The sequence below is a fragment of the Castor canadensis genome, chromosome 12, assembly GCF_047511655.1.
Source record: "Castor canadensis chromosome 12, mCasCan1.hap1v2, whole genome shotgun sequence".
Lineage (NCBI taxonomy): Eukaryota > Metazoa > Chordata > Mammalia > Rodentia > Castoridae > Castor > Castor canadensis.
In genome coordinates this window covers 53,429,021-53,439,651 of record NC_133397.1, presented here as the reverse complement: position 1 = coordinate 53,439,651, position 10,631 = coordinate 53,429,021, and the positions used below count along the sequence as shown (strand labels likewise).

Sequence of the window (10,631 nt, the reverse complement as noted above, 5' to 3'; positions counted from 1 at the left end):
GACTGATACTGTCAAATTGCCCTCTCTATACTGTACCAATTTTTCCTCCTCCCACCCTCTAGACACTACAGACACTTATCAAAACTTTTTGATCTTTTCAATCCTGTGAATCTAATGTGGTGACTCATTTTAATGTCCATTTCTTTTAAAAGTAAGGTCCATAATCTTCTCCTTTGTGCAAGCATGAGTTGTATTTGTTTTTCTGCAAGCTGGACTTTTATACCCTCTGCCCATTTCACATTGTATTGTTGGTCATTTGATGATGGGCCTGTGGAAATTTTTATGTATCTGAGAAATTGGTCTCTGTGGCATGCATTGCACTCCTTTTTTCTCAGTGTTGCTGGTCATTGACTCTACTTACTATTTATTCATTTTATTTTTGTGGGCTCGGGCTGGTGGAGAGGTTCAAGAAGTAGCATACCTGTCTAGCAAGCATGAGGCCCTGAGTTCAAACTCCAGTTCTAAAAAAAAGAAAAAATCATTCTTGTGGTGCTGGATATTGAACCCAGGGCTTCACATATGCTAGGCAAGCATTGTACCACTGAGCTACACCCCAACCCTTATGATTTATTTTTAGGCAACATATTTGTATGCTCACATTATCAAATATACTCATTTTTAAGAGATCTTCCATGTTATAACTTAATTAGAAAGGCCTGCCCTCTGGCAGCTTATACCAGAACATCTCACATATTTTCCTCTGACATTTTTGTAGTTTTATCTTATGTATATATATATATATATATATATATATATATATATATATATATATATAAATCTTTAATCCACCTGGAATTTATTCTGATATAGAAAAGTTAAGTTAGAATCAAACTTTTTTTTTTCCATAGCTACCCAGTGATCCTAAATACATATTTCCCTCAATTGAAAATGTTACTAAGGACTGGGATATAGCTCAGGAGAAAAGTGCTTACTTAGCATGTCCAAGGTCCTGGGTTCAATCTCTGACACTACAAAAAGAAGTTACTAAATCTGTGCATGAGAGCACATTCCTATAATCTCAGGATTTAGGAGGCTTGAGTGATGGAAGTCAGCCTGAGTTACATAGTGAGACCCTGACTGAGAAAGCGGCGGGGGAGAAAGACGGGGAGAGAGAAGAATCATATGCTAGATTCCTATATTGTGTGAGTCTGTTTCTCTGCCTCTGTGATATCCACTGATGTGCACATCTACACAGGCATTGTGGCCTTAGTTTTCCTTCCTGAAGTCATGTTACTCACTGTAACATCAGGGAAAAACAGCCCTCCTCTCAACGTTCTCCCTGTTCTGCATTTCTCTGGCTAGTCTTGCTTGTTTGTTTTTCCACATGAACTTTAGAATCAGCTTGTCAAATAATTCTCTTGGTATTTTTATTGGGATTGTGTTAACTATTTTTAGAATAATGTAGTGAGAATTGATGTCTTTTTGATATTGAGTTTTTCTTTCCAAGAACATGGCAGGCTGTTTGTGAAGTCTTTTAATTCCCTCAAATGTTTCAAGGTTTTACTCAAAGAGGCCTTGTACATTTCTTTTTTCTTTTGCCTTTTATAGTGTTGGGGATCAAACCCAGGGTCTTGTGCATGCTAGGCAAGTGCTCTATCGCTGAATTGCAGCCTCAGCCCTCTTGTGCATTCTTGCACACTGCTGGTGAGATTGTAAAATGGTGCAACTATTGTAGAAAACAATCTAGGGGCTCCTCAAAAAAACTTAAATAGAACTATCATATGTCCTAGTGATCCTACTTCTGGTTTCATATCCAAAAGAATTGAAAGCAGAGTCTTGGAGAGGTATTTGCACACCCATGGTCATAGCAGCACTGTTCACAGTAGTCAAGAGGTGGAAGAAAATGTCCATTAATGGATGAATGAATAAACAAAATGTGGTATATCTATATAATGGACTATTATTCAGCCTTTAAAAAGAAAGAAAACCCTATCTACATTTGTACCACAATAAGGATGAATGTTGAGAATATTTCAAATCCTCATTATGAGTGAAATAAGACAGTCAAAAAAGATAAATACTGTATGATTCCACTCAAATAAATACGTGTACTAGTCAAATCCATACAAACAATAGAAAAGTAGTTACCAGGAGCTAAAGAGGAAAGAAAAGAGGAACTGTTGTTTAATGAGTAGAGCATCAGATTTTCAAGATGAAAAAGTTGGAAATTTGCAGATCTGCTTCATAACAATGTAAATATAAATACATACAGGTATACATAGATACACACACATAAGTGTGTACACATACATACACATTTGAAATCAGACAACACTGACCTTCATGTGACATCCTAAATACTTAATCTCTAAGAGAAAAGACATCATTTATAATTGCAGCACACACACACAAAATGGTGAAATTACTAGAAGTAAGGCTGGAGGTGTGGCTTAAGTAGGGTACCTGCTTAGCAGGTGTAGGAAGCCCTGAGTTCAAACCCCAGTACTAGAAAAAGAATCCTAGAAATAAACTATACATTTCTTGTAGGCTGCCTAGTGTAAGACTCAGCTCCTAATGACATCTAACTGCTGATCCTTATTAAGTGACTACTATATATATTCCCTTATTCTAGACTCTTCAGGTCCTTCCAGCTCTGTGACTTAGGTACTAGATATGAAGAAATTAACCTAAGGGAATAAGGCAAGCCCAAGCACACATCTAATAGTCATCAGATCTAGGATTAGATTCCAGAACTGTGCCCTTCCTCTCTGCTATACGACCTCTCAGTTAACCACTTACCTGACGGGCACTCTCTCATACAATGCTGGTAGAAGGAGAAACAGGTGCAGTCACCATGGAGGGTCATGTGTCAATATTTGTCAAATGCCATTTGTAGGGCTCAATGGGAGTGCGCTTGACCAGCATGTTTGAGACCTAGGATTTGATCCCCAGTACTAAAAAAAAAAAAAAAAGGTTAAGAAGGTAAATTCTATGACATGTATTTTTCCTCACAATTTAAAACAATGTAACTAGGAAAATATTCTATTAATATAAACAAATGTGGGAAATGATGTGTCTCTAAGAATATATATTGCAAGTGTCCATTAGCGGAATACATTGTATGTCTCCTATACAATAGAATATTATGCAGCCTGTTAAAAGGAGTGGGGAGGTCTCAATTTATAGCTCAGTGGTAGAGTATGTGCTTAGCATCGGTGAGGACCTCAGTTTAATAACCAGCACCAAAAATTAAAAAATCAAAGAAACAAGAAGATGTTTATACAAATAGGGAAAGATTGTCATGATATAAAGTGGAAAAGGCAAGCATTTATAAAAACCAGGTGTAGGGAATAGGAGAAGAAACTGTACATATTTGCTTATAGATTGATAAACTATCTCTGTAAAGAACATAAGAAAGTCCTAACATTGGTTACTTCTGAGTTAGAGAAGTGGTGGCTGGGGATGGGAGCAGAAAGACTTTTTTAACTTTCTTTAACTCAGCAGACTTAAAAAAAAACAAACAAACTTATTCTATTATACCGTGAGAGGATTGAGAACTGGTAATTCCGAAACTCTCCTGGCACCAGATAAGCCCCAAGATAACCTCTGATGCATTCGATAAGCCCATCGGGACTGGGACAGTATGTGTCTTATTATTCACTGTGCAACGGATAGCAGTTTTGAATCCTCCATTGTCCACTTAAAGCTTACCAAGCTGAAGAATGCTTGTTAAGTAGATGAACGAGTGTGTTAACGAGTGTGTTGCTAACTAATATTTATACCTCTCTACAACACAAATTTCACTTTTTTATGAGTTCAAATATCATTTTTAGAGTAAATAACATCTTTCCTCAATCACATGGTGTGTGTGTATGTGTGTGCGTGCATGTGTGTGTGTGGGTGTTGCTGGGGAGAGAACCCAGGGCCTTATGTGTACTAGAAGTGTTCTACCATTCGAGTTATACTGCCAGCCCTTTTATTTTTGAGACAGATTCTCACTGCTACCTTTGCCCTGGCTGGCCTCAAATTTACAATCCTCCTGCTTCCTTTCCCTCAGTACCTGGAATTACACTGTAGTGATGTACACCACTACACCCAGCTAACATCTTTTTTATGTCCAACAAGAATTAGTTAGGATGGGCTTGTAGAGTGGCTCAAGCGGTAGAGCATCTGCTTAGCAAGTGTGAGGCCCTGAGTTCAAACCTCAGTGCTGCCAAAAAAAGAATTAGGGGCCTCAATTTTTTTATGGGGGGAAAAAAAGGCATATTTTTACAATGGAAAAAAAAGTATACTTAGAGTTAACGAGCTGGACTTGGCTCAGATGATACCAATCTTGTTGGCAGCATGCAAAGCCTCATAATCAGAAGCCAGCTGAACACACACAAGACCTGATGGAACACACAGACCTGATGGACAGGTCTGTCCATCAGGCCTGATCAAGGCACTGATCTTGGTCACATTGATGTCACAGAGCTTCTTCAAGGCCTGTTTGATCTGATGCGTGTGGCCTCGACATCCATAATAAACATGAGTGTGTTATCTTTTGTACTTTTCATGGCAGACTCAATGGAACTTGATGGTGGCATAGTGGTCAAGCTCATTTCTCCCTCAGGAGTGCACTCTTCTGAGGAGATTGGGGCTGCCTCTGGAATCACAGTGCCCTAGGCTGCTGGAAGGTAAGTCCTGTTTTTGTGTGTGTCTGTGGATGCCTTGCCAAACTGCTTTCTTGGCCTTCAAGCTGTTGCTTTGCTTTGGGAGAGCCAGAAGCTTCCTTACTTGCTTTTGGTGCTATGTTGGTGAAAAAGCAGGGGCCTCAAACTGGGCATGGTGGTGCATACCTATAATCCCAGCACTTGAAAGACTGAGGAAGGAGGATTACGAGTTCAAGGCCAGTGTCAGCAACATATTGAGACCCTATCTCAAAAACAGAAAAAGCAAGAACCTCTTCTTTTTTTTTTTTTTTTTTTAAGATGCAGTATGGCTATGTTGCCCAGATTGACTGATCTCCTTCTCCTGGGCTAAACTGATCCTCCCAGCTCAGCTTCCCAAGTAGCTGGGACTCCAGGCATGCACTACTAGGCCATGCTGAGGGCCTCATTTTAACCTTCCATGTGCTTGGTGTCATTTTTTGTTATTTTTGTTTTGGCACTGGGGTTTGAACTCAGGGACTACACCTTGAGCCATTCCACCAGCACTTTCTTGTGAAGGGTTTTTTCGAGATAAGATCTCTCAATCTATTTGCCTAGGTTGGCTTCAAACTGTGATCCTCCTGATCTCTGCCTCCTGTGGAGCTAGGATTACAGTCATGAGCCACCGGCACCAGGCTTGGTATCATTTGTGGCCCTCTTAGCTTTCCCTTTTACCAACTGAACAGCTCTAATCCTTAACTTTCTCTGCAATACTAATGTATTACCTGTTCAATTATTCTGACTTTGCTAGACAAATCTTTCTTTTTCTGGTGGGACTGGAGTTTGAACTCAGAGTTTTATGCTTACAAAGCAGACGTTGTACTTCTTGAACAATACCTCCAATTCATTCTGCTCTGGTTATTTTGGAGATGAGGTCCCTTGAACTATTTGCCCAGGCTGACCTCACACCGCAATCCTCCCAATCTTGGCCTCCCAAGTAGCTAGGATTACAGATGGGAGCCACTGACACCCAGCTTTCCAAATCTTTCTTAAAATGCAGATTTTCAATTGGTTCATATTTTAGTAAAAATCAGACCTACTGAATATTGTGGAAGGATTACACATTCCTTCCAATTAACACTTTCCTATCAGATTTTACAAGCATATTTTTTTTCCCCAAAGTTAGCATGGAGTTGAAAAAGAGAGCCAGATATCACACCACAAAACACAATTCTTGAATCTCCACCTCCACCGTTTACTGGAATAGTGGCCTTTCATTCAACAAATACTGGTTGGACCTATTCTGGGCCCGGTTCTGTGCTGGGCAATGGGGATAAAGTAGGGGAAAAAATAGACACATGTTTGTGCTCTCCTAGGACTTGTATTCTAGTGGGAAAGCACGTGAGGAAAATGCAGGTCATCTCAAGTGCTATGGAGAAAAACAGAAACGGAAGGAGGTACAGAGTGTGGAGGGCAGGGTTACAATGTTTGATAATGTCTTTCTTGACAAGACCAGACTGAGAAGGTGATGATTGAGTCAAAATCCTGAGGATATCAAGCTGTGACTCATGCGGATTTCTGGGGATAGAAGAGCAGGTGCAAAGGCCCTGAGATGGTAAGTAGGCTTGATGAGAAAGAGCAAGGTGCTAGTGGGGCCACAAGAAAGTGACTAGGAGAGCAGAGGCATTCAGGAAGGAGAGGGGTTCTGCCAAAAAAAAGACTATAAGGGACTGAGCCGTGACCTGAGACAGAATTAATTCATTTCTGACCATTGCAACAATACCCTCTTTTCAGGATTGCTGTAAGGATGAAATAAAGTAATACATATGAAAAGTGTCTGTCCTGAGTGGACAGAAATGAGTATAATCGTCCACAAGTCTTTGAGGTTAGGGAATTGTTCTTTCCTAATGATATCCTCCCAGTGATTAGAGAGGTCTGTTGTCTGAACTACCTTCATGGAAACAACAAAACCTGGGGCTGATATCTATAAAAGTGTTAGCCCACATACCTGAGTTGATTTATATAGCTATAGAGCTAAAAGAGATCCAGGGACTACAAGCCCACCTATCTGTGGCCTAGAGATTCTGCCAGGATACCCTCCTTTTACGGATGCCAAAGGTGGAGAGGTGAGAGAGGAAGAGTGGCCCCAGGTCACTGGGGAATGACACAGACCGATTTACTCGAGTCTTCAGAATATTCAGTCAATGCATAAATCCGATAGACTCTCTGCAATGCGTGCTGAACACCATGTCTGAGACCAGAGTTTCCAAATGACAGTATTTCCTAATCAAAAGGGGTTTTCCCTGCCAATTTATTTTCTTTCTTAACAGTAAGAGATGAATCTCACGCCTGAAATCCTAGCTACTCAAGAGGCAGAGAACAGGAGGATGCAGTTTGAAGCCAGCCAGGGGAAATAATTCTTGAGACCCTATCTCAAAAAAACCCAACACAAAAAAGGGCTGGTGGAGTGGCTCAAGGTATAGACCCTGAGTTCAAACCCCAGGACGAAAAAAAAAAGATGAAGGCAACCTGCTTTATCAGCAGTCAATCAAGAGACATTTGGCTTAGAACAAAGGTAAAAGAAGACCAATGGAGGAGCCAGCTCCAATTCCAGGCTAGAGGTCAAAACTGCTTTCACTGTTTTCCTCTCAGAAGCTCTTTGGCCTCTACCATAATCTAGATGTTCTACCAACAGATAGAAACCCAAGTGTACTGAATGAATTTTGCTGTCTTCAGTCCATCAATCACAGGCCTGTTAAATATCATTGCGTCTGACCAGGATGTCTTCATGTTCTCTAATAAGTATCTAAGTAACACAATTCAATCCAGAGCTATACTGACAGAGGATCAGTTGTGTCAGAGCAGTAAGAGTACTTTATCCTATTTTTCAAAATACTGCTTTTGAAATTTAAAAAAATGGGGTTATAGTAAATGTATATTATCCATAAGGTTTCTGTTTTTTTGTTGTTGTTGCTTGGTTGGGTTAGTTTGGTTGAAGACAGGATCTCGCTATGTAACCCAGGCTAGCCTTAAACTCACTATGTAGTTCAGGCTGGCCTCAAACTCCCACATGCTGGGATTACAGGCTTGAACTATCATGTCTGGCTACCTATACATTTTGCATTATACAAGAAACAACCTAAAGTTTTGTTGGGAACCTGATTTCTCTTTTTGTTGCTATGCTCTGCACTAGCAGATTGGTTATACGTGGAACCTCTTTAAAAAATATGTCATAGAGCCCGGTAGCGAGGGATAAGGGGGGTAAAGGTGGGAGCAGGGGGAAGGGGGGAGAAATGACCCAAACATTGTATGCACATATGAATAAAATAAATTTTTTTTTAAATGTCATAGAAGACCTGTAAGTGACCAGAGAATAGTCAAGATACATTCTAAAGTGAAAAACAATGTGTACAATGCCATTAAGTAAATAATATTTTTCTATGGAAGGAAACTATATAAATGAAAATAGCTAATAAAGGAACAGCTTAACCTTAGATGATATGGGTAGGTGGTTACAATTCTTTTTTGTGTTCATCTATACTTTTAAAAATCCCAACAATAGACATGTCATGAGAAAAATTGTTTCAGTTTTATGTTAATTAAAATTAAATTGCCTAATATGTTTAGAATCAACTTTCTAGAAAGACAAAACGATTTGGCTATCTACTTTCTCTCCACTGGGAAGTGGTTAAGACAAGCAGGCAGCTATGGCATCTGTGCGTCGATGATTTCATAATGTTGATTGAGAGCTGATAACACCCATAATCCTAGCTACTTGGGAGGCTGAGATCAGGAGGATGGAGGATCGAGGTCAGCCCGGGGAAACAGTTCTCCAAAATAACCAGAGCAAAATGGACTGGAGGTATGGCTCAAGAGGTAGAGTACCTGCTTTGCAAGTGTGAAGCCCTGAGTTCAAACTCCAGTTCCACCAAAAACAATAATAATAATGATAATGATCACGTTCTGTGTTCTAGGTCCTGTCGGAAGTGCTTTGCATGTTTTGCCTCATTTCATCTCATCTGCATGAGAACCTATGAAGAAGGCCCCGGTAAGGACCTTTTAAAGATGAGGAAACTGAAGAGCAGATTGGCTAACTAAATCACCTGCATCTACAAAGTTGGCATGAAGTCCAGACCCAAGCAGTTACAAAGCCTGTGCCCTCATCACCGCTGGATGCCTCCCCACCAGTGGGAAGAAGCTACAACACCACAGCCTTGGTCACCCCTCCTCTCCTGCCTCCCAGCCCTCTCCTCAAAAGCCCTGCTCCCACTTTTCCCACTTTTTTTCCTTTTCTAGAGGTGGGGGCAATACTGGAGATTGAACCTAAGGCCTTACACATGCTAGGCAAGCACTCTACTACAGGGTTGCATTCCCAGCCCTTTTGTTCATATTTTGATTTTGAGATAGTCTCCTTAACTTTGCACAGCTGGCCTCCAATTCATGATCCTCCTGCTTCAGCCTCCTCAGTAGCTGGGATTACAGATGTGCACAACCAAGAACAGCTTCATTTTCCCAGTTGACTTGCTTTCAAAGGAAGACTCCTTCCATCGTTCCTTACCTTTCTCTTCATTTTTGTTTTGTTTTGTTTTTGTGGTACTGTGTCTCACACTTGCTCTACCACTTCTGCCACTCCACCAGCCCTTTTATATGTTGGGTATTTTCAAGATAGGGTCTCTCGAACTATTTGCCTGAGTTGGCTTCGAGCCGTGACCCTCCTGATCTCTGCCTCCCCAGGAGTTAGGATTACAGGTGTAAGCCACCAGTGCTCAGCTTGCTTCTCTCTTAAATCTCTCTTAAAGGGAGGTCCTCTTTTTGTGTGTGTGTGTGGTACTGGGGCTTGAACTCAGGGCTTACACCTTGAGTCACTCCACCAGTTCTTTTTTGTGATGGGTTATTTCAGCTAGGGTATTGTAAACTATTTGTCTGGGCTGGCTTTGAACTGAGATCCTCCTGAGTAGCTAGGAGTACAGGTGCGAATCACTGGTGCCGGCTAAGGGAGGTCCTCTTCTTCAGTTTCGCTCCCTTCCTATCCCTGTTCAGGCTCGTCACATGTCCACGGCATGGTTTTTGTCGTGTTTTGTTTGCTTTGTTAGCACAGGACCTCACTATCTAGCTCAAGCTGGCTTCAAACTTGAAATCCTCTTGCCTCAGACTCCTGAGTGTAGGGATTACAGACGTGTACCAACACACCCAGTTTACATCATCTCTTTTTACTCTTTCCTCTCAGCATACAAAGAAGGTGGCCAGATTTAACCACAATATATATTTTTTCTTTTTCTTTTTTTTAAATATGGAAAGCTTCACGAATTTGCCTGTCATCCTTGCAGCAGGGGCCATGCTAATCTTCTCTGTATTATTCCAATTTTAGTCTATGTGCTGCCAAAGTGAGAACAACCACCCTATATTAATTGCAGTATTTGAGACATACCTGCACTAAAAAAAAGTATTCGTTATTTATCTGAAAACCAAATGTAACTGAGTGTCCTGTATTTTAGGCAATCCTACATATGTAAACTCAGCTGTTTTTCATCCTAAAAAAAAAAAATACACACACCCACACCAAAACAATCTTTCTTTTTTTTTGAGGTACTGGAGCTTGAACTCAGGGCCTTCACCTTGAGCCACTCCACCAGCCCTATTTTTGTGAAGGGTTTTTCGAGATAGGGCCTCATGGAAATATTTACCTGGGCTGGCTTCAAACTTCGATCCTCCTGATCTCTGCCTCCTGAGAAGCTAGGATTACAGGCGTGAGCCACCGGCACCCAGCCCAAAACAATCTTAATGACATATCTCCTTCTAACCACCAATCACTCAGCCAGGGGATATATCTTTCCTATCATAGCCACACCTCCTCCCAAGAGAACCTAGATGACAGCAAAGCCAAATCTGCTGTTGCTCCTGACAGCCCTGTTTTGGGCACTGCTTGATGATCAGCTCCTTCTCTCCCCACCACATCCACAGCAGGCCCAGGAGAACACTGGAAGCTCTGCCTGTAGCCTCTGGCCTGTCTGCCAGCCTAGCCAGAATCCAGCTGCCCAGCAGTGTCAGGGCACCCTCTGAAAC

At 41.1% G+C, this 10,631-nt stretch overlaps 1 non-coding gene across 1 annotated transcript; it reads right to left on the bottom strand.

The window, feature by feature from the left end:
* Positions 1-9,852: 9,852 nt before the first annotated feature.
* LOC141415170 (U6 spliceosomal RNA) lies at positions 9,853-9,960 on the bottom strand. The gene has a single exon (XR_012440183.1). It is a non-coding gene; the product is annotated as a U6 spliceosomal RNA (small nuclear RNA).
* Between the last annotated feature and the right edge of the window lie 671 nt (positions 9,961-10,631).